The 24,796-nt window shown below is 37.8% G+C and overlaps 1 long non-coding RNA gene across 1 annotated transcript in view; it reads right to left on the reverse strand.

The window, feature by feature from the left end:
• The window catches only part of LOC128655479 (uncharacterized), a 129,471-nt gene extending 105,522 nt beyond the window's left edge, over positions 1-23,949 (reverse strand). Inside the window, exon 1 of the long non-coding RNA XR_008401818.1 lies at positions 23,834-23,949. This is a non-coding gene — a long non-coding RNA (uncharacterized LOC128655479). The remainder of the gene's footprint in view (positions 1-23,833) is intronic.
• Between the last annotated feature and the right edge of the window lie 847 nt (positions 23,950-24,796).

Consider the following 24,796-nt stretch of genomic DNA (forward strand, 5'->3'; position numbering starts at 1 on the left):
CAATAATAGCTAAATTTCTGAATTACCAGGACAAAACTACTTTTTTACATGCTTTTCGTAAACAGCAGCCTATATATCTGGGTGAAACCAAAATATTGCTATTCTAAGATTATGCAGCAGAAACAGCTTTAAAAAGGAGAGAACTAGCTCCAATTTGTACAAAATTCATACAGAAAGGGATGAGTGCAGCTATTTTACACCCTGCCAGGCTTAGGGTAGTGACTGACGATACTATACAATTTTTTGACACTGCTTCGGCAGCAGAATTATTTTTTAATAAAAATTGTTCCATGGGTCAATTAACCTCTTAGCTGCTAAGTGGTAAAGTACAAGATGATTTTCTGTTTTTGCAATTCCTTGTTTACTAACTATGTCTCGGGTTCTTCAGTGTTGGGAATCAGACGGCGTAGGCGAATGACATCTGTTATATGTATGGGTTCTATGTTGTGTTATTTTTGTGGATGTTTTTTTTTGTTTTTTGTTTTTCTTCTTCCCTTCCTAACTCTATAGATGATATATATGCATGATAGAGTTAAATTTACATCTTGGAACATAGGTGGCCTTACATCTCCTATAAAAAGAAAAACGATAATAAACTTTCTTAAGAAAATGAACACCTCCGTAGCATTTTTACAAGAAACCCATCTTAAACCCGAGGAGGTTCTTAAACTTAAAGCCACATGGGTTAAAGAGGTCTTCTTCTCCCCTAGTACAACCCGCAAGGCAGGAGTTGCTATTTTACTCGGTAAAAAACTTAAATATAAATTTGTCCATAATGAAACAGATTTGGAAGGGAGATACCTTATTCTGAAAATTAAAATTTGTAATGTCTTATATACGCTATGTAATTTATATATGCCCCAAATGTCTTTAACTTGACCTTCTGGGATATCCTACAGGCGAGGCTTATGTCATGTGCAGAGGGCTTTCTAATAGTAGGAGGGGACTTCAACATGGCACCCCAGTATCCCATGGATAGGCTTAGACAGAAGGGCTTCTTGGGAAAAAACAAAAAGAGACAATCTTGAGTCAAAACTTTTCTCTAGAATATTTAATAATCTACGGGTATGCGATATATGGAGACTTCACAACCCCCATACTCGGGAATATACATGCCTCTCTAAAGCACACAAATCGCTCTCGTGAATTGATTTATTCCTCCTGGATAAAAGATTATGTAACCAGAAAGTCCTCCCTCAAATTCTACCTATCACGGTCTCTGACCACACTCCTATCTGTTTCGAGATTGGAGCTGCTAGAACTCCTCTCACAAATAACCGTTTTTTCTTTCCTACTTTTCTAGCCTCAAACGCTAAATTTATAAATTGGCTTGAACTTAAATGTTGTGACTATGCTTTATTTAATGCCGATGCTAGAAACTGCCCTGACTTATTCTGGAAAACGGCCAAAGCAGTCCAGAGGGGCAAAATCCTGTCATATACTAACCGTCACACTAAGAAACTCAAACTTCGGGAGAATCAACTAGTACGGACAGTCACAAATGCATATAATCAGTACTTAATCGAAAAGACACCACAGAAATGGGCTAAATATACTACTGCATTAGGAGAGAGGGACACATTTCTACTATATAAGACCACACAAAAAGATATGAGGTTCCATGCAAAACTACATAAATATGGGAATAAGACGGGCAAACTTTTAGCTAAACTTTTTAAACAAGACGTAGGTTCCCAAGTAATAGATTCCCTATTACTAGAAGGCCAAAGGTTTAGGTCATCAGAAGAAATTACTCAAATTTTTTTTGACTACTATAAAGATATATACTCTCTCAGACCTTCCAATATTAAGGAGCATGAGGAATTTTGGAGTAAGATCTCTCACCCGTCACTAATAGCTTCATCACTACAAGATCTCTACTCCCCTATTACCGAATTAGAAGTGGCCAACTTAATTAAAAATCTTCCACATAATAAAGCTCCTGGTCCAGATGCACTCCCTAATAAATTTGACAAGATATTGTCCTCTTCTATAACACCATACATTACCTCCCTATTTAACCACATATACATAGAGGGGAATGAGCCTACATCTAACTTTGCAGCCTCATATACGACTCTAATATTAAAAAAAGGGAAAGACCCATCCATGAAAGAGTCTTACAGACCTATTGCCCTTACCAATACAGATTACAAAATATTAACCTCTATTCTAGCCCAACGTCTCCAATCTCTTCTTCCTACTATTATCAACACGGACCAGGCTGGCTTTATGAAGAATAGAAATTCTGCAGCCAAAATTAGACAGTTATTTCTTACAATAGACTACTTTATGAAAGGAGAAGGTTGTGACCAATTAAGTAAAGAAACCAACCTAGATATGGCTATTCTAGCTATAGATGCTGAGAAGGCCTTCGACTCACTACATCATGACCATTTATTATTCTCACTAGAACAATTTGGATTAAAAGGGAATTTCATTAAATTTATTGAAAACTTATATCAGAAGGCCTCTACATGTTTAATAGTGAATGGTCAGTTATCTTCTCCTATAACTTTGTATAGAGGAACTAGGCAAGGTTGTCCACTTTCCCCTCTCCTTTTCAATATATCTATTGAATCTTTAGCAATAGCCATCAGATACCACTTAGAAGGAATAAAAATACGTAACAAGGAACTAAAAATTTCACTCTACGCAGATGACATACTTATATATATGTCTAATACTGCCATTAATATACCCAGATTTCTTTCAATAGTACAACAATTTGGATCCTTTGCTGGTTATAAAATAAATATAACAAAATCTGAATTTCTTTGGATCAAACAAACTTGGAATTCATCTATAAATATACCTTTTACTATAGTTCACGATTTTTTCAAGTATTTGGGCATAACTATATCTTCCAATCCAGATAGATGGTACTCCCTTAACATAATTCCAATTCTAAACAAAGTCAAAGAAACCCTTAAAAATTGGTATTCTTTACCTCTCTCATTATCGGGACGTATAGCGGCATACAAGATGATTCTCCTACCTAAAATACTTTATATATTTCAGAATACTCCTCTTCTTTTAAAGAAGAAGGAGTTAATGTTTTTCAACTCTCAGCTGACTTCCTTTTTATGGCAGAATAAGAAGCCTAGAATTTCCCTTGCAAAACTTTCTCTTCCGGTACGATACAGGGGCCTTGCTCTACCAGATCTCAAATTCTACAACTATGCTTTTTTAGCTTGTGTAGTGACGGACTGGCTGTTTCTAAAAAACTATGTGACTGATAATGATCTTGAAAAAAACATCTCGAGTCCTCTTTCTCTTGTTGCTCTTATTCACTCTGATGCTGCTTACGTTCCGTTCCGTTACGTTGAAATAAAAAAAGTAAAATCCTTATATAATCCAATTTTAGCCTGGAGAAAGATCTGTAACTTCTTAGCCATAGAATATCATGTATTTTTGCCTATCTCCAGGCCAGACACTATGTCTTAAAACTTGCAAATGACTATGGGTGGAACTGGTCCCTAGGTATCCTTGAGAATTGGCTAGTTTTAGTAAAAAATGGATTTATGTCAATTACTCCCGCCTATACGATTCTGATTTCTAAAGCAGGTACAATTAACACTGATAGAATTTCCCTTAAATGGGCTACATTATTGAAGCATGAATTGGACTCTAAAATACCTCATATCTCAATTCAAGAAGCTAGTCGTGCAACTCCCTCCGCAAACTGGAGGGAGTCACATGTGAAACTACTCTATATGTCTTATTTTACCCCAGAAAAGGGATTTAAATGTGGGACTATAAATTTTAGTACGTGTCCTAAATGCTCCCTCCTGCGGGCGAACCTTCTGCACATGATATGGACCTGTCCAATGATTAGAAATATATGGCTTAGGGCAGTGGTTCTCAACCAAAGTGAACTCAAGGCCCAGTAAATTTTAGCTAGACATGTCAAGGGCCCGGTAGTTTAAAAAAAAAAAAAAAAAAAAAAATATTTATATATATATATAGTGAGCAACAGGGGCAGGCTGATCAGCCAGGCAAATAGGACCTGGGCCGAGGGACCAGCATGTAGGGGGGCCCACAAATGGCATCTCCACGTATCCTGGTGCATTCCTTAAGCTGAGTTTTCAGTTGCCCTATGAGTAACTAAGCAAAAAAGTGTGGGTTTAGTGGGGGCCCTGGCGGGGGTCTGTCGCTGTGAGGGCCATGGAGTGTGGGGTCTGGCCCTGGAGGTTGGGTGCCCTTTCTCTGGACCTTAATGTTGGGGTCCTGGCTCTGGAGGTTGAGGGGCCTGTTGGGGGCAGGGCAGGGAGGCTACCCTGTTCATTTGCATACAATTGAATACATTTTGGTCAGTGTGAGACAGTTTTCCTGGGGCCTTGATTGGTATCAGTCTGCCCTTGGTGTGCAGTGGGGTAAGAGTGTGCAGTGGGGGCATGACAGGTCGGGGCCCACCAGCAGGGCTATCACGGCCCGGTACTGGGCCACGGCCCGGCTGTTGAGAAACCAGGGCTTAGGGTTCAATTCTGGCTTTGAATTTTTTTTACTGATACTCCTATATCTCTAACAGCAAAGAATTTAGTTTTCCTGATAAATTCAGGAAATGACCAACTTAATACTAAATTTATTAATCTTGTTATATTGGCCGTTAGATACCTTATCTTAAAAAAATGGAAAATGCGGGCAGTTCCTAGTATCCCGGAAATTAAAAATTGCTTAAAAAAACAATTTACCCTTGAACAACTTGATATTAGCACCGACAAAGAGGAAGAGATTGTCAGTTTTTTTTAAAATGGTCACCATTTATAAAAATACTCCCACCTTCTGAAATTGAATACTGTATTTAATATATCATTTTCGAAATTCTGATTTGGTTTTATTAGGAATGTGGCTTTTAAAAATTTTTTTTGTTTGTTTTTTTGTTTTTGTTTTTGTTTTGTTTTGTTGTTTTGTTCTGTCCTTGTCTCTGTCTTTGTCTCTGTCTTTGTCTCTGTCCTTGTCCTTGTCCTTGCCTCTTTGTAAATAATATGGAAAAGCCAATAATGTGCAATTGAAATATGGGAAAGTTATGGAATTATAGTTTTGCAATTATACATTGTCTATTATTTTTTCCTTTGTATACCCCGTTTGGGGTTCAAATTTATTTTGTACATGTATTATGCATTATTGTAAATAAAATAATAATAAAAAAAAAAAGTTTACCCAAAATATTACTAAAAAAAATTGGGAAAAAAAAACCTCCCCTAAAAACTAGCTAAAAAACAAAGAACCCCTAAATAAAACACCAACATAAACTAAAGCCCACAAAAAAATAACCCCTAGATCCTTATTAAAATAACTACTAACCCCCTCAAAATAACCTAACCAAAAAAAAACTATAATACCTCTAAAAATTAAAAGTCTCAAAAAAAGCTTAACTAAAAACTAGAATAAAAAAATAAGCAAGGGGGGGGGGGGGGGCAGAGCCGACCGGTAACCAAGATGGTCACATGACTTGGGAGCTCCGTACAATCCACATCCAAAAATGCTCTATTTGTGTCTACAAATCAAGAAAATTGCTGAGCCGGAGCAGATTCTAATGAGGGATGCTCCAGACGTGCTGTGAGGCGACTATCGAGCCGGACAATCCATGCCACACTGAACACACATAGAGAAGACTGTAACACAAGGTAGCGCCACGCCATTTTTGACGGCCTGCTCCTCCAACACGGACATCGACCACGGCGCTCATATGCGCCTGACGCCTATGCATCTGCTTATCCCCTGCCTACAAACAGCAATATCAGACATATTGGCGATACAGGGAAGTATGCCAGGTACTCTTCTAAATATAAAATGGGTGCACATGTCACCATAGTTTACATATAGATGGCCTAAGTTCGACATAGAATCTATTGGCTCTTTGGGGGGCACAATCGCCATAAAATATTGCATCTGCAAACTAACTATAAGAAGATTGTACCTAGCACATTTAAAGAGGAAACCTGTCAGAGCAGTGAATTCACAGGGGCCCTGGATGTTAAATAAAAAACCCACTGATCACAAATCTAATACAAGAAACTTAACCCTACTGGTTTTGCCATGGAGCTTCACTTAAAAAGAGCCTTAGTTCGAACCCTCACAGAACAGTTAAACCGCCAAACTATGGACCTTGCTGAGGAAATCAGGTCAACATTTTCCTACCCTACCCTTCTGGCAACTACAGCGACTCCTTATAAATACCAAGGAGATCTGACACCAGACAATATGCAGGGGCATTCAACTGAGGACAATATGACCTGATGTGCAACTATTCAGCAAAACTGGGAATTCCCACACTCATTCCAAGCACAGGTCTCACAAACACAGCGATAAGATAGAAGCTGAAGTGAGACACAAGATATGCTGCACACTCAAAAATACCCTTTCTATGGGAACAAGGGTCACACTAGAAGATGAGAAGAGTGATCACAAACTCACTACACTACCTATTCCCCGTGCCTCTATAGATCTCATGTATGGCCCAGCAGAGACTGGGCGATCGGACCCAGCACTACAGCCATTATTGTGGCCTCACCCGGTCCCCTCTTTATTATTCTCCGACATCATAGTAGAACTGTATACATCTTTTGGGGCCTCTCTTTGGAGATATTCAACCAACAGCCAGGATGACCCTAACATGCACACCCGGATACCCTTTCTCTATGCCCAAGACACCAGTAGAGACCTCGAAGATAGTGTCTATTTGCTGCATTATTTTGGATATGGTGAGACACTCACCACGCAATCAGACTGGGGTATGAGAAACACGGAAGCTAAAAATTATCTTGGAGATATCCCTTGCCTCTGACATACTTTGAAGCAGGCTAAAACGTAGAGTGTGGATCATAGAGACTGTTTATTCAGTCTTTTGCACAGACCATATGCCTGAAGTTCCGCATCAGGCAATCTTAACCAACACTTGCAGTTAATTTGTATTACTTTATACCCATGCACTGTTCTTTGTTGAGAGTTAGCTATTCAACTTTTATTAGTGTACCTTACAGTTTATATTTGATAAAGTTAACTTCTTCTGACTCATTTTGCTTTAGGGCACTACATTTAATGAAGGCATCAAACACATTTCTGACAAGGTGACCTGTGCTTTACTAGATGTTTATGTATAAGGTATTCTCCTAATTACTTGTTCATATATACTAACATATTCCATGGGATTTATGGCGATGTCTTGTATGTGGGTTATACATGCCCTATTATTCTCTCCTTAAAATATTAATCCAGAGAAATGACTGACGTTCCCTCCCTACCAACATTATGTCCTGTGACATTCACAAGTTCATATAGTATATATTATGTGCATTTGTCTACTTCTATTAGGGAATGAAGCCCAAGTCTCCTTTACAGCTCATCTAGTTGATACAGTCCATATGACCACTACTCATTAGTACCCTTGTAATAACCCCTTACTCATGCAGATAAATCCCCCCCCCCCCCCCATCTCTCATGTCTCAATCAGGGTGCAGAATATAAGCTAATAAATGGAAATTTGTGTTTGGAGTCCCCTAGACTACAACCTACAGTTACTAACCCACATCATCAAGACCACCCTCTGTCCCTTATATTTTCTATGTTCACATGATCACCCTTTGGGGCTTCTCAAAATTTACCATTCATAGCCATTACCATTTATTTTTATGTGAGAACTATAATTATAGGGTGTATTTGATGTAAGTTTTTTGCCTAAAGACCTTGCTTAATGTAATAGCTGATCTTACTGAACTGGGGTGTAATTACTGTAGTCGTATTATCAAACGCCATAACACTCGTAGGGTCTTAGCCCATCCCCAAGCTATTAATAAGTTGACTTATATGTTTGATATGGTTATTTACATAACAAGCTACTGTAACCCCCCTTTCTCATACTTTATTTAACTGAGTAAGAAATTGGACTCACAATTCTGCAACTCCACTATAGTACACCCACAATTTACCTATGACTCCCAGTACCTAAGATTTATATATTCTCACTCTCTATAATCACTTCCCAACATTATGCAAATGGTTGTAAGTGCACCCCTATATACTACTCTGATTACCATAAGGCACATCTGACTCTAACGTAATATTTCTACCATTACCTTTAATAATTGATGCCACAAAATACCAGTGTGCCTGTTGGTGGCCCTTGTGTCAGCGGCCGATACATGAGGGTTTACCGCTTGTAGCTCTTAGTAGTATCAAGCAGGATTTATATCAGTGATACTAAATTGCTGGTCTTATCAGCAGGGTTTCCTATATATTGATATAGGTTGATTATGGTAGATGTGATAGGCACACTCTGATTTGCTCATAATCAGGGGGATCTCTGATTATGTTTTCTCTGTGAGGTTATATGTATCTCGCTTATCAGAATATCATATAGACCCTCTTCTGTACACATGCATTCTGCTCCCTTCACCACATTGCTCTGTCATTTTAGAAGGCTCCACCCCTCCTCCCCTCGCTCATTTCACTCAGATCAGCTTTTGCCCGCTGAATCCCCCCTCCTTATATAACTTGGTCCATGAGTGACCAAAACAAAAAAAGCTAACTCCCCTTGCCCTACCTTTACTCGACCAGATAGCTCCAAGGGTGTACTTTATGGCATTGTGGGGACCATATTTCCATTTTTACATAATATAAAACTAAAGTCCCATTATATTGTGTCCAAACTCTTTACTGGCACATTAGTCAAACATAATCTGAGATTTCACTCCTATGTCTTTATTTCATATTGCAGATTTCTTTATCTTCAAACAAACCATTATAATACAAAACATAGCTCTATACTTTATGGGTATAGCCCCTTCACTGCTCTAGCTACACACCTTTTTATTGTTTTCATAACAATTACTTTTATATATTGATCCATAGGAGCACAGAATTGATGCCCAAAACCGTAACCTAACTGTTACTTTGTCATGTTTGTGTGAAAACAGTGTACATCGTATTTCAATGTGAATATTGTCTATGGACGAATCTTTTCTGTTTCATTTCTCTTAACTTCAATAAAAATTGTTTGCAAAAAAAAAAAATGAACAAAAGTCACCCTAAAAATTAAAGAATAAAAATTTAACTAACAGAAAAAAACACTGTCCAGCATCTTGATCTGATGTACCTAACGTTCCAATGCTATGCATGATCATCCCCATGGGGCCCAATTCCTGTGGTCTTCTTCCTGGGGTCTTTTTCCTTCTTTTCTCCAGAGCAAACTGGTTCTAAATTTTTTATAAACATCTTAGTTTTTGTTTTTTGTTTTTTAAGTAAGAGCTTTTTAAATTTAAAATGAAACAAATATGAAGTGCAAATCTAACATAGGTACCTTACTGCTCAAGTCAATTTTGAGTATTAAAGGGACACAACCCAAATTATTTCTTTCATGATTCAGATAGAGCATGCAAGTTTAAGCAACTTTCTAATTTATCAATTTTTCTTGCCAGCCCATTTTAGGTTCAGCACAATGGATAGTGTTTGCTTATTGAAGGCTGACATTTACACACCAATAAGCAAGCTTAACCCAGGTTCTCAACCAAAAATGGGGCGGTTTTTATGCATCACTTTCCTGCTTTTTAAATAAAGATAGCAAGAGAACAAAGAAAATTTCATAATAGGAGTAAATTAGAAAGTTGCTTAATGAAAATATTTGCATTTTAGTGCATTTTCTTTGCATCTTCCTTGAGTTTCAAATATTGTTCCTGCTGCTTTTTTAATGTGATTGTTTTCAGGTATTCACAGATTTCTTATTTCATTATGTCCTACATGTGTAAAAGCTCTTGGAATTATTTGGTGTATTGAAAGTTTACAAGTTTTCAATATTGAAGGGAATCCGCTATAAAAGTGCCACACACTTGAGGGACCTCAAGCAAATCCTTTATTTATGCTTTCCCTGTGCCTAGTAGAGAACTAAACCGTACACAGTAAACAGAAGATATATTGTATGCTTTAAATAAATACATATAAATGTGTTTACAGGATGAAGTTTGCAAAGATGACAGAGAATGCACACAATTAACTAAGCAAACCCAAAATGCAACTCTGCTTGGAGAGGAAACATTTAAACTTGAAAGTAAAAAGATATATAAGGAAGGCAGTTCAGTTTTACAAGATGCTCTTCAAGAGGATGAAATTGCGATTACTTTGGAAAATCAAGAAACTGTTACGGAAGGTGAATTATACTGTTAACCAATAAACCAATTCATTTTTCTATTATTTTAATATTGCTTAGTTTAATCAGACGGTATTCTGATATTTTTTAAATGAGATTCATGCTTGTTTCTTTGTAAACGTATGTTATTTTATGTTTAAACTTCGGTTATCATCATTTTCTTATATATTTACTGTTCTTCCTCTCACACGACAAGATAAAACTGGTAATGCTAGTTATATTTGTTATATGGGCATATATAGGCATCAGAGTGTACAAACCAGTGAACATCAGATCCTGCTAAATAGTAATATTTATCTGGCAAGCTTTCTCATTATGTTCCTTTATTATTGCAGCTTCAACATTTGCAGATACAGAATTCATTTTTCTGCAGCCCCCAAAATCTTCAAAAGATAATTTGAATCCATTAGTGGCAAAACATCCCAGGGAAAAGCAAGAGAACCTGAGTGAAATAAAAAGAAAGGAAAACAGCCAGTTCTGCCATACAGGAAAAGAAAGTGTACTGTTTCTAGGTAAACCCAATCAAGCTCTAAACCAGCAAACTCAACTGTGCCATTTTGTAGTGGAGGACAGCTCACATGTGAGCAAAACAACTGTTAGATGTATAAACAAGCATCTTAACCAAAGCGCTCCAATTCAACCTCAAAGTACACGGATTAGAGACTTGATGAATTCTGTGGAACATAATCTTCCTTCCTATTACAGTCAACAGAACAAAGAAAGTCTTAATCTGGTGACAACAGAAGCTTCACATCATTCTCCTTTACCCAGACTCAGGCAACCTCTTATGAGAGATAATCTATCTAAAAGAATTTCGTGGGTCACAACACCACACCTTGCAAAAAGTATCTCACCTCCATTTATTATTAATGGCTCAAAACCACCAGTTTTTTCAGTTTCTAGGCAGCACACTATTGTGGTTAAAAGCTTAAGTCATTCAAAGGAAGCGTCACGGATGTCATTGGACAGTAACAAAATGAAACGAAATCCAGTTCAACTGAGGCAAACTCATAAGTCTGCAGATCTGAATCTTCCTCTATTGCCCACATATAAAAAGAAGACAGACAAAAGAAATGAGATTTTAAGGCTAGAATTCATTTAAATTATTTCAATTGATATTTGGAGAAAAAAAAATAACATTAAGTCATAAAAAGCCTTACTTCAATAACTGGATACATATGCATTGGGGGCTATTTTTATCGTGATTAGGCTAAGCATTTCAATAATGTAAACACTAATCATAATTATTCATAATATAAACAATATAAATTTCAGTTTACATTTGAAACCTATTTAGCCTTTCATGGAAAGCAAAACCATGTAATGTAATGAAAATCTGTGTTGAAAGTTGAAATTATTGTTGTACTCATTGGCCAAAGCCCCCTTTTTCCTTTGGTATGGTAAACACACAGAAGGACACGTCTTAAGTTTGAGATATTTTTAAATTCTTGCATTAAAATGTATTTTTATATGAACACTGTAGCTAAAAATATACTATTAAAATGTAACAAGGTAAAAAAAAAATTAACTAAAAACTATAGAGATGTAGGCAATTCAACTAAATTAACCAAGAAGTAGAAAATTTAAGCAGGGAACGCAAAGCAAAGAGATGTTTATCAACAAATATTATATGAGTTTCAAAAATGTATGTGATTTTACTACAAATGTACAGATTTTTAAACTAAGGTAAAAAAATGTTTATCTATATAGCACCTATATAAAGCATCCTGTGTCAATATATAATAATTTTGTACTACATATACAGTAAATGTAAAAAACAATATTCTTTATATATTAGTTTAGCACATCTTCTGTTCTTTAAAATGTATGCAAAATTGATAACTAAGGCAATAAATAACAATATTAACAATGAAATCATGTCATGTACTAATATTGGCCCCATTCGAATTCATTAGAATTCCCAGGCAACAATGTTAAACGCAAGCTATTTTTTTTTCTATGCCATTAAAATATATTAAAATAAATGCATTGCCACTTGAATTAGTCAAATTGCTTAAATTGGTAAATGATGTAACAGGAAAATTTAGTTAAAGCCAAGAAAAATTAGAAGAAACAGACATATTGAGGGATTTTTCAAAAAGGTTTTCACAGACCCTAATGGAAACAAAAGAATAAAATAAGTAAATTCTGAATGGATAATGAATGCATAACATTTTTTTTAACTTTAATATTAAAGATGAATTCGCTGTATGCAGTTTGCATATAACAATTTTATATAATTTAAAAAAAATTGTATTAACATTTTTTAACATCAAAACATTCTGATGATTGTACCTGATTAAAGGGACACTGTACCCAATTTTTTTCTTTTGTAATTCAGAAAGAGCAAGCAATTTTAAGCAACTTTCTAATTTACTCCTATTATCAATTTTTCTTCGTTCTTGCTATCATTATTTGAAAAAGAAGGCATCTAACATTTTTTTTGGTTTCAGTACTCTGGACAGAACTTTTTTATTGGTGGATGAATTTATCCACCAATCAGCAAGGACAATCCAGGTTGTTCACCAAAAATGGGCCGGCATCTAAACTTACATTCTTGCATTTCAAATAAAGATACCAAGAGAATGAAGAAAATTTGATAATAGGAGTAAATTAGAAAGTTGCTTAAAATGTTATGCTCAATCTGAATCACAAAAGAAAAAATTTGGGTACAGTGTCCCTTTAAGTGTCATAGATGAAAGAGATTTCAGAAATATTAATATTATTGGGGGGGGGCATGAATTGTTTAAATAGAATATTTACCAATAAACCAGAAGTTTCCTGCCTGCACCTGATAGACCCATAGTAGATTATTATTCCAGCACATGGTTACTTTGGCAACAAACTAGTCTGTAGTGATGGGCAGCTAAAATGTACATACTTGCACATATTCCTCACAAGTTTAGTATATATATAGCACTTTAGTATATATATAACACTTTAGTGGTGTTAGAGATCAACAGCACTAATATTTACACACTAAACTTAAAGTTATGAGATGTCCAGGAGAAAGGTAAAAATCCAGTCTGTTACATTTAAAAATTAAATGTTGAATAAACACAATTTTTAACAAATTTGACAAAACATTTACCAATCCCAGTGAATCTGTATGCCCCAATAAAGGTCAGGTACAAAATATAGGTGTGAGGTATGGTGTTAATTAAAGCTGCTTACATCACATGCTCATATTCAAAGGATATGTTTCATGTAGTATTATTGGCCAACATGTACAGAACTCATATATTTATACACTTGCTATGATGATAAGTTTTATTCAGTGGAAAACAAAAATATTTTGAATTTCAAAGAAGGAAGTTGTTTGTTTTGGCAAAGGATGCCAGACTGATGTTGTTTTCCAGTAGGCACTCTGTTCATGATATGCATCATTGAAATAAGACTCTGGATCTACACTGACACTAAACAAGTTCAATATAGAGCAGATTGTTTGTGAGATTATTTCAATAATTATTTGTTTGCTTTGTTTAAAGACTGTTCATTTTTCTTTCCAATGGCATGGAAAGTCCACAATTCTATTCAATTACTAGAGGGAATTTAATCCCTGGCCACCAGGAGGAGGCAAAGAACACCCCAGCAGAGCTGTTAAGTATCACCCCCACTTCCATAAATCCCCAGTCATTCTTTGCCTTATACATCAGGATGGATGTGCGAAGATGGTGTCTGAAGATATTAATCCTTTAATGGGTACTTTTCCCTGTAAGCAAGGATTGGGGCTATGTTGTGTCCATGTAATTCTCTTTAGTAAGATTAATGGTGGCTTTTAGCATTAAGAAGACGGCAAGGTAGCCCTTGCTTACCTTCTAACATTTATGCTACCCCTATATAGAAAACCAGGGTTGGTTACCCTGCTTTTCTTTTTCAGAGGTCGTCTGAGTCTTTCATACGTGAGAAGCTGTTCCTGCCCTGCAGCTGAAGCTCCAAAGGTAAGTGCTTTTATTCCTTCTAGGTGAGAAGACCCAAGCACTTTGGCAGTTAATTCCCCTTTTTAAATTGAGTCTGGCAGTTATTCATAAATCTCTTCAGTGTTGGGATTTATTTAGGGGCAGTAAATACAGGGCACTGTGTTTATTTGAGCTAGAAAAGTGGCTCTATCTTTATGGAGAGATTGTCAGGGACTAAGTCAATCCGGTGATTTAATTTTTCTAGATGCATGTAAGATTAAGGGTTAGTACTATTCTCTTTCACATTGGGCATCTCTACCGGCTTCTCCTTTCATGCATTACGTTTTCGCCAGGAGATGTCCCTGCTCTGTTACTCTGTTTTTCCCTTAGATGCGGCACCTCTGACTACATAGTTCTAGGATAATCCATGTGGAGGTTGCCCCAGACTGTAGATCTGTTTCCGTTAGTGTAGAAAGGTTCACAGAATCAGTGGAAATTTCAATCGCACTTTCTACAGCATCATTTTATGTAACCCTGTGGCAGTTCATTTTCCCGCCATGGGCTGAGACGTTGGTAGCTCCTTCAAGAAATCTCAAAGGTATTTATTGGAGGGACGTTTGGCTAGGGGCATATTCATGAGTTTATTGCCTTTCAGTTTTGGCATTCCTTGCTGTGTAAGGGATGTTTGGTGTTTAACCTCCAAATTGATTTTTGTTTTTAAATCAGCTTCTATTTGTTAGTAATTTATGCTATATTGTTAATGATGTTTGGCTGCCATCTGGTCGTGGTTCTTATTAGACTAACGCATTATTACCCTTTATTCTATTTTAAGTTGATTTTTTTAATAATTATTCTGTCTTGGGTGAAATTCTTTATGTATATAATTTATAAAAAATTCAAGGAATTGGGGTTGAGGGCTATTTGAACATCATTTTCTCTTGTTCATCTTCATTATATTCTATCAACCTTTAAGTATATATAATGTCACAAAGGGAATTATGAGGGCTGAGTTTTCTTTGCTCATGATTATTTGATATGGTTTGTTGCAATAATCATTTAGGAAGCTGCACTTTTATGTTTCAGGATTTTATCTTGAAAATTCTAACACCTAGATTACGAGTTTTGCGTTAGAGGCTATGCGGTGCTAACGAGAAGTTTATGCTCACCGCTCACTTACAGACAATGCTTGTATTACGGGTTTTTACAAACCCGGCGTTAACCGCAAAAAAGTGATAGTAGAGCAAAATGTTGCTCCACATCTCACCTCAATACCAACGCTGCTTACATTAGCGGTGAGCTGGCTGAACGTGCTTGTGCACGATTTCCCCATAGGAATCAATGGGGGAGAACCGGCTGAAAAAAAACCACCTGCAAAAAAGCAGCGTAAAGCTCCTAACGTAGTCCCATTGATTCCTATGAGGAAAATACATTTATGTCTACACCTAACACCCTAACATGAACCCCGAGTCTAAACACCCCTAATCTTATACTTATTAACCCCTAATCTGCCACCCCCTACATCCCCAACACCTACATTATATTATTAACCCCTAATCTGCCGCTCCGGACACCGCCACCACCTACATGATACTTATGAACCCCTAATCTGCTGCCCCCAACATCGCTGACACCTACATTATATTTATTATCCCCTAATCTGCCGCCCCCAATGTCGCCGCCACCTACCTACACTTATTAACCCCTAATCTGCCGCCCCCAATGTCGCCGCCACTATATTAAAGTTATTAACCCCTAAATCTAAGTCTAACCCTAACACCCTCTAACTTAAATATAATTTAAATAAACCTAAATAAAATTACTATCATTAACTAAATTATTCCTATTTAAAACTAAATACTTACCTGTAAAATAAACCCTAAGCTAGCTACAATATAACTAATAGTTACATTGTAGCTAGCTTAGGGTTTATTTTTATTTTACAGGCAAGTTACTATTTATTTTAACTAGGTACAATAGTTATTAAATAGTTATTAACTATTTAATAACTACCTAGCTAAAATAAATACAAAAGTACCTGTAAAATAAAACCTAACCTAAGTTACAATTACACCTAACACTACCACTATAATTAAATTAATTCCCTAAATTAAATAAAATTATCTAAAGTACAAAAACAAACAAACACTAAAGTATAGAAAATAATAAAAAATTACAAGATTTTTAAACTAATTACACCTAATCTAATCCCCCTAACAAAATAAAAAAGCCCCCACAAAATAAAAAAGCCCTACCCTACACTAAATTACAAATAGCCCTTAAAAAGGCCTTTTGCTGGGCATTACCCCAAAGTAATCAGCTCTTTTACCTGTAAAAAAATTACAGATCGCCCCCCCCAACATTAAAACCCACCACCCACACAACCAACCCTACTCTAAAACCCACCCAATCCCCCCTTAAAAAAACCTAACACTAACCCCCTGAGACCAAGAGACATCTTCATCCAACCGGGCAGAAGTGGTCCTCCAGACGGGCAGAAGTCTTCATCCAGACGGCATCTTCTATCTTCATCCATCCGGCGCGGAGCGGGTCCATCTTCAAGACATCTGACGTGGAGCATCCTCTTCATCCGGAGTCTTCTTACTAAATGACGGTACCATTAAGGGACGTCGTCCACGATGGCATCCCTTCAATTCCGATGCAATCAGCCAATAGGATTGAACTGGCATTCTATTGGCTGTTTAGCTCTTTTTCAAGTGCCCAAACCCCTAATCTAAAAATAAAACCCACCCAATAAACCCTTAAAAAACCCTAACACTAACCCCCGGTTTTTCAGGGCAATGGGGAGGTAAGTATTTAGTTTTAAATATGTATTATTTAGTTATTAATAGTAGGTTTTATTTAGATTTATTTTAATATCATTAAAGTTAGTGGGTGTTAGGGTTAGACTTAGGGTTAGGGGTTAATAACTTTAGTATAGTGGTGGCAACGTTGTGGGCAGCAGATTAGGGGTTAATAAATGTAGGTAGGTGGGGTGATGTTGGGGGCTGCAGATTAGGGGTTAATAAGTATAATGTAGGTGTCAGCGATGTTGGGGGCAGCAGATTAGGGTTTAATAAGTATATTGTAGGTGTCGGCAATGTCGGGGTGGCAGATTTTATATTGTAGGTGTCGGCAATGTCGGGGTGGCAGATTTGGGGTTAATAAGTGTAAGATTAGAGGTGTTTAGACTCGGGGTTCATGTTAGGGTGTTAGGTGTAAACATAAATTTAGTGCCCCATTAGAATCAATGGGGTTGCGTTACGGAGCTTTAAGCTGCTTTATTGAAGGTGGTAGGCTTTTTTCAGCTGGCTCTCCACATTGAGGTCTATGGGGAAATCGTGCACAAGCACGGAAAACCAGCTTACCACCGCTCACCGCAGCGCTGGTATTAGAGTGCGGTATGGAGCTCAGTTTTGCTCTATGCTCACTTTTTGCCTGATAACGCCGGGTTTATGAAAATCTGCAATACCAGCGCTGTAGGTAAGTGAGCGGTGACAATAACTTGCAAGTGAGCACCACCCCGTTCATAACGCAAAACTTGTAATCCAGCCGTTAGTTATCTAAGTGCCCTTAAGACACTAATATATTTATATAATAGCATATACATTATTAAAAAAAAGAGCTGTTTTCTATGTTACCCTGTTTTATACAGGGGCTCCATGTTTTATTTTGACGGGATTTTTAAATATGTCTGTGGCATATATGTTATCCTTTTTTGTTCATGGGGCTTATTTTAATCTCTCTCATAGGGAGGTGATATTTCTAAGATCTGTGACAGTTATTGTTTTCTGTGTCAGACTCAATTTCTTAGTGTCTTGAGACATTAATATATTTATTTCTATGTGTTATTCATAGGGATATAATTTTTTGGCGTAAATACTTTTATTGGTGTGAATCTAGGGACTTCTCTTGGAGTTGGGTGAGGGTTCCCCATATCTGTCCTTTCTTCAGAAGGGCCTGGAGAAGGGCTTGTCAGTCAGTTCTCTTAAGGGTCAGATCTCTGCTCTGTCGATTCTTTGGCATAAACATCTGAAATACCTACCAGATGTTTAATCCCTTGTTCAGGCCTTGGTTAGAATCAGGACTGTGTTTAAAACCTGTTCCTCTTCCATGGAGCTTTAATCTTGATCTTAGGGTTTGCAGCAGGCTACGTTTGAGCCTATTCACTCTGTTATTAAATTGTTATCTTGAAAAGTTTTCTTTCTCCTTGCTATTTCTTTTGCTAACAGAGTTTCTGAGGTTTTGGCTCCGCAGTGTGATACCCCTTACCTTACTTTTCATGTGGATAAGGTGGTCCTTCATACTAAGTTGGAATTTCTTCCTAAGGTACTGTCGGACCACAAAATCAATTGGTAAATTGTTGTTCCTTCGTTCTGTCCTAATCCTTCTTCTCAGAAGGTACGTCTGATGCATAACCTGGATGTTGTGCATTATTATTATTATTATTATCATTTATTTGTATAGCGCCGCCAAATTCCGTAGCGCTGGATACAATGATAGGGGTATACAATGACAAAGATTTGTGATACAATACAAAACATAACAAGACAAAACAAATGTAGCACAGGAGGAAGAGGGCCCTGCTCCAGAGAGCTCACAGTCTATAGGTTTAGGGTGCAGAGACATAAGGTTGGGGTAGCTTGTTACATCGGTTGTATTTGCAGCAGTGAGTCAGGCAGCTCATGTACATGTATTAGCTTGGTTCGGATGCGGGATGGAGGAGAGATGGTAAGCCTCTCTGAATAGGTGGGTTTTCAAGGATCTTCTGAAGCTATACAAGGTTGGAGACAGTCTGATGGAGTGGGGTAGAGAGTTCCAGAGGACAGGAGCAGCACGTGCGAAGTCTTGGAGGTGGGAGTGGGATGTAGAGATAACAGGAGTGTAGAGACGTAGGTCAGCGGTTGATCGAAGAGGACGGGATGGGGGGTATTTCACAATGAGAGAGGAAATATAGTTGGGAGTTAGACTGTTGAGTGCTTTGTAGGTTAGGGCTAATACTTTAAATTGTATTCTGGAGTGTATGGGGAGCCAGTGTAGAGACTGGCAGAGTGGAGCAGCTGATGTAGATCGTCGACTTAGGTGGATGAGTCTAGCAGAAGCATTCATAATAGATTGGAGGGAGGAGAGGCGGAGTTTTGGAAGGCCATTTAAGATTAGATTGCAATAATCAATGCGTGACAGGATGAGGGAATGAATAAGTATTTTTGTAGCTTTTTGAGTAAGGAAGGGACGAATTCTGGAAATGTTGCGTAGGTATGAATGGAAGGATTTGGTAAGCGTTTGTATATGTGGGTTGAATGTGAGTTCTAAGTCTAGTGTGACCCCAAGGCAGCGGACCTGGGGTGAGGTGTTGAGAATAGAGACTCCAACCATCAGAGAAATGTCAGGTGTCGGATGTCTTGAAGAGGGAGGAATAAGAAGCAGCTCAGTTTTGGACAGATTGAGTTGGAGGTAGTGTGAAGACATCCAAGAGAAAATTGCAGAGAGGCAGTAAGAATTCTGGTTGAGTAAAGAGGGAGAGATATCAGGAGAGGAAAGATAGATTTGGGTATCATCAGCATATAAGTGGTACTGGAATCCAAAGGAGGCAGGATGTATAAAGAGAGAAAAGCAAGGGATCCAATACAGAGCCTTGCGGTACTCCAGCTGAGAGAGGCATAGGATCACAAGATATGTTGTTAAAGGAAACTGAAAACGAGCAGTTTGAAGGTCATAAATTAAAGCAGGATCAAACAAGGCCTAACCAGACATTGCAAATGGCACCTTTCTTATCAAAATGGAAGACACAGAAAAGAAAGCTTTTTTTTTAAGGTAATACAGACATACCAGAGAGAGATAAAGTTTTGTGCATGCTCTGAAATTCTATTTACAGGCAACTAGAGATGTTCATCAATCTCCTTCCCTTTTTGTTGTTTTCACTGGTAAGCATAGGGCCTGAAGGTCACTTCTTCTACTCTTTCTGGCTGAGAAGTGTTATTCGGATGGCTTATGAGACAGCCTCCTGAGGAAATTACGGCTCATTCCACTAGGGCCTCTAAGATGATCATTTAATCTTCTCTGGTTGAGGAGATTTGATCTTATGTCCGTGACATTTGGTGTGGTCCTAGATCATATCTGCTTAGTGATCTTAGGACTCTTTTGAGACTGATGGTTAGCTTGGCTGCCTAGCAATGGTTAGTTAGCAGTTTTAATCCTGCTACAAGCTTCTTGCACCTTAATTATATGTCACATTGTTTTTCTTCTTATCTTTGTTTAGATAGGATTCAAAGTTGTTTCTCTTACGAGAAGGTTTTTTGCCTAAGACTGTTGCATCTTGTCATATTTCTTCTTCTTTTTTCAGTAGCTTGCATTTCTCTTCTTAGAATTGTTTCTGCAAGTATTCTTGGTACTTATCTCTCTGTGTGATATCTTGGTTCAGGCGCCATCTTTTCATTTAGCAAGATCCCTTTTGGATTCTCTGCTGTTGATTCTCCACTCTCTAACATGGATGGTGAATCTGGAAAAGAGCTCTTTGGTGCAATATATCAGGGTATGTTTTTTTGAGGACGATCATAAACTATGGTCTCCATCAAGATTTTCTTGACAAGAGGTCAGAGGATCTAAACTCCTTACTGCCTGTCTTTCTCTTCTGTCCTCTGTCCGTTCTTCAGTGGCTCTGGGTAGGGAAGTCATTGGTCTAATGGTGACTTCCATGGACATCATTCCTTTTGCTCTTTTCCATCTGAGACCTCTACATTTATGCATACTCAGAAAATGGAACGGAGACCACTCGGACCTCTCTCAGAGGATAGTTCTAGACACCCAGACAAGTCTCTCAGTCTTGGTGGATCTCCCAGGACCTTCTGTCCCAGAGCACTTGCTTCCTGGGAGATTGTGACCACGGATGCCAGCCTTTTGGACTGGGGAGCAGTTTGGGGTTCCTTAAATAGCTCAGGGACTTTGGTCTCAGGAGGAGTCTGTCCTCCTTATAAATAGCTAGTGTTGAGAGCCATCTACAATGTCTGATAGCTTGGCCTCAATTAAGTTTGGTCCGATATATATCAGATTCCAATTGGACAACATCACTTAGGTGGCATATATCAACCACCAGGGAAGAACTCGGAGCTCACTAGCTATGAAGGAGGCACCTCACATTCTTCAGTGTGTGTAGTCTCATAATTGTCACTTTTCTGCCATCCACATCCCAGGGGTGAACAACTGGCAGCTCTGGTCAATGCCCTGGTGGTGCCATGGGACTTCGGTCTATTATCTGTTCCCCCCCGTTTGCCTTTCTTCCTCGGGTAATAGCCCGTATAAAACAGGAGCAGGATTCGGTGATTCTAACCACTCCTGCAGGGCTTTGCAGACCTTGTTAAGATGCCTTCCTTTCCCCCGTGGAAATTTCCTCTGAGGAAGGACCTTCCACTTCAGGGTCCCTTCCTTCATTCAAACCTAGATTCTCTAAAGCTTACTGCTTGGAGATTGAATGCCTAGTTATGTCTAGGCATGGGTGGGTTTTCAGAAAAGGTTTATTGATACTATGCTGCAGACTCGTAAGGCGGTATCTTGCAAGATTTACCATAAGGTGTGGCATAAATACCTTTATTGGTGCCAATCTAAGGGCTTCTCTTGGAGTCGGGTGATGGTTCCCCGTATCTGTCCTTTCTTCAGGTGGACCTGGAGAAGGGCTTGTCAGTCACTTCTCTGAAGGGTCATATCTCTGCTCTGTCGATTCTTTGGCATAAACGTCTGACAGACCTACCAGATGCTCAATCCTTTGTTCTCGCCTTTGTTAGAATCAGGCCTGTGTTTAAAACCTGTTGCTAGGTATGTGACTAGGCTTAACACAGACTTTTTCTAGCATAGGATAGCTCTTTTTTTATTTAGACACTTTGTTTCATCAGTTAATAATTATCATTATAGGATGTTCCCAAGATGACACCCCTCATTTCCCCTCATAATTTTTCACAACTAGAAAAAATAACATTGGAGAAATACTGTAAAATTTTCTCTCTTATACTCCCCCCCATCTTACAAAAGTTCATTATTGTATTGGTAAGGTAATTAAAGAACTTGTAAGAAGTGAACTTGGTTCTTCCCAGATTTATATTTGGGCATATGTACTTAGCGGCTGTAGACTGCTATAAACATAGTATCGAATCCTTATGGTATTCAGTGGTTTTCAAAAGGTGTAATCTTAAAATAAGAGTTTTCCCCCTTTTTTTCTCTCTCTCACCCCCTTTGTGCATTGCCCCCTCTTACTAAGCAGACATGTCCGAACTAACATTTTTGTTGCACAACACTCAAGGTCTTAATTCCCCAACCAAGAGAAGTCTACTAATCAATAACTTAAGAAAACATCAAATTGAAGTGACCTGTGCAGGGAACCCACTGGGTAGCCTCCGAGAGGTAGGTTTTCATTTAAGAACTATTCCCACCTTATTGAAGCGTCTTACTCTTCAAAGTCCAGAGGTGTAGCTATAAAGAGACTCCTTAGCTGTTGAACCTGCATAGAAGAGCTTCTCAACTTGAGAAGTTGTCCACCTGCCTTCGCTACATACAAGCAGCAGATCTGTTCGTTCACTGGTCTGCATGTATCATTTCACACTCCGATAAGGGTGTAATGCTCACCCCTTCATTCACGCAACCAATCGCAACCAATCAGGTGAGTGAAGGGAAATTCAATCACAGATTACTCTTCACTCACCACCTCAGAGGTGGTAAAGAGTGTAAGAAGCAGTGGTCTAATGACCTCTGATTCTTATATTGCAGGAACCAGGCTCACTTTTTTTTAAAAAAAAACACATTTTTGAAAGTCTGTTTTTCCTACATGTGTAATTAACAAATTACTGTTTATTTGTTTTGTTTTGTTATTTCTTAGGTACAAAAATCATGTGATAACTTTGACCCATAACTTTGACCCAGCATTGACCCAAACCCTAAGAGCCAAATTATCTATCTGCACACAGGAAAATCTCTAAAATAAAGGGGGCTGTTCCTACAAGTTTAAAGGGACAGTATACACCAATTTTCATTTAACTGCATGTAATAGACACTACTATAAAAATAATATGCACAGATACTGATGTAAAAATCCAGTATAAAACCATTTAAAAACTTACTTAGAAGCTCCCAGTTTAGCACTGCTAAAAAGGTTAGCTGAAACACCCACTGCAAGTGGTTCTATAGCAAAAAAAAAACAGACAACCCCCCTCCCCTCCCTCTGCATTTTTAAATCTTTTTAACAAATTAGAAACAGAGGGTTTTTGTATATTTGTCTAGACGAGCGAGTTTAAGAACTTTTGATGACCTTTATAAACGATTCTTCCCAAAGAAATAGTTTATTAGCTTATTTTCTACAAAGGTAACACAGAAGAGTTGCTAGTTTAAATTCACTCTTATTGTGCAATATATATATTATTGCAAACAAGTACAGACTTTACATATGGTTAAAATCATAAATTTAATTCCACAATTATTTTCCAATCAAATAATATTTTACAATAAAATATGTGATATTATACAAATAGGCACCAGTGTCTTAATATTAAAATCTGATAAAATTAACTTCACTTTAAATAAATATCTCTAGTGTAATCTGTTTCCTGTCGACAATAAATCATATTTGTCCAGTCTTTATAGTGTGTCACATCTGTGATGTGCTCTTGTGTTAGTTATTCCTTGGCCGGTATAGTGTGGCTGTTTATAGTTCTTCCGTGCAAACAATGTATCAATATACAAGCCGTAGAAATACCTTGTATCCTTTTAACGGTTATATTTTCTTCCTTCTATGTAGTCACGTATTACTCACATGATCTTGTTGCCGTTTTGAGGCTAGCAGGATGGCTTGCCTTGATCCTTAGATCCCCATGTATATGGATCTTCTGTAGTGCACTTCTGGACTCCGGTGTTGGTCCACAATGGGTGTTAGTTGCTGCAAGATATTCAGGTTTCATATGTCTGTCTCAGCAAGGAGCAAGCTAGAGTAGGTATACATTAGTATTCTCCTAAAACATTGGGGATTGGTTAGGAATCTAAAAAACAATGCAATGTTATTTAAAAATAAGCAAAACTATACTTTAAAAAAAAAAAAAAAAAAAAGCTGTATAGGAGGTATAAATGGATCATTTACAAAACACTTATGCAAAGAAAAATCTAGTGTATAATGACCCTTTAAGATGCCTCCCTTAGAAAGTAATGGACTTTGCTAGAAAGGGAGCTCACTAAGGAAGTTAGCAGAAAGCACTGTTTACACTTTAAAAATGAAATACTACAGACAGTACAAATCAGATTACCTAGATTTAGAGTTTTGCGTTAGAAGGGGTGCGTTAGCTACGCCTGTTTTTTCCCCTGCACCTTTTAAACAACGCTGGTATTTAGAGTTCTCTGAAGGGCTGTGTTAGGCTCCAAAAAGGGAGCGTAGAGCATAATTTACTGCCACTGCAACTCTAAATACCAGCATTGCTAACGGACGCGGCCAGCTTCAAAAACGTGCTTGTGCACAATATCCCCATAGGAAACAATGGGGCAGTTTGAGCTGAAACAAAACCTAACACCTGCAAAAAAGCAGCGTTCAGCTCCTAACGCAGCCCCATTCACCTAGATTTAGAGTTTTGCGTTAGAAGGGGTGCGTTAGCTACGCGTGTTTTTTTTCCCCCCGCACCTTTTAAACAACGCTGGTATTTAGAGTTCTCTGAAGGGCTGCGTTAGGCTCCAAAAAGGGAGCGTAGAGCATAATTTACCGCCACTGCAACTCTAAATACCAGCGTTGCTT

The sequence above is a fragment of the Bombina bombina genome, chromosome 4 (genome assembly GCF_027579735.1).
Source record: "Bombina bombina isolate aBomBom1 chromosome 4, aBomBom1.pri, whole genome shotgun sequence".
Lineage (NCBI taxonomy): Eukaryota > Metazoa > Chordata > Amphibia > Anura > Bombinatoridae > Bombina > Bombina bombina.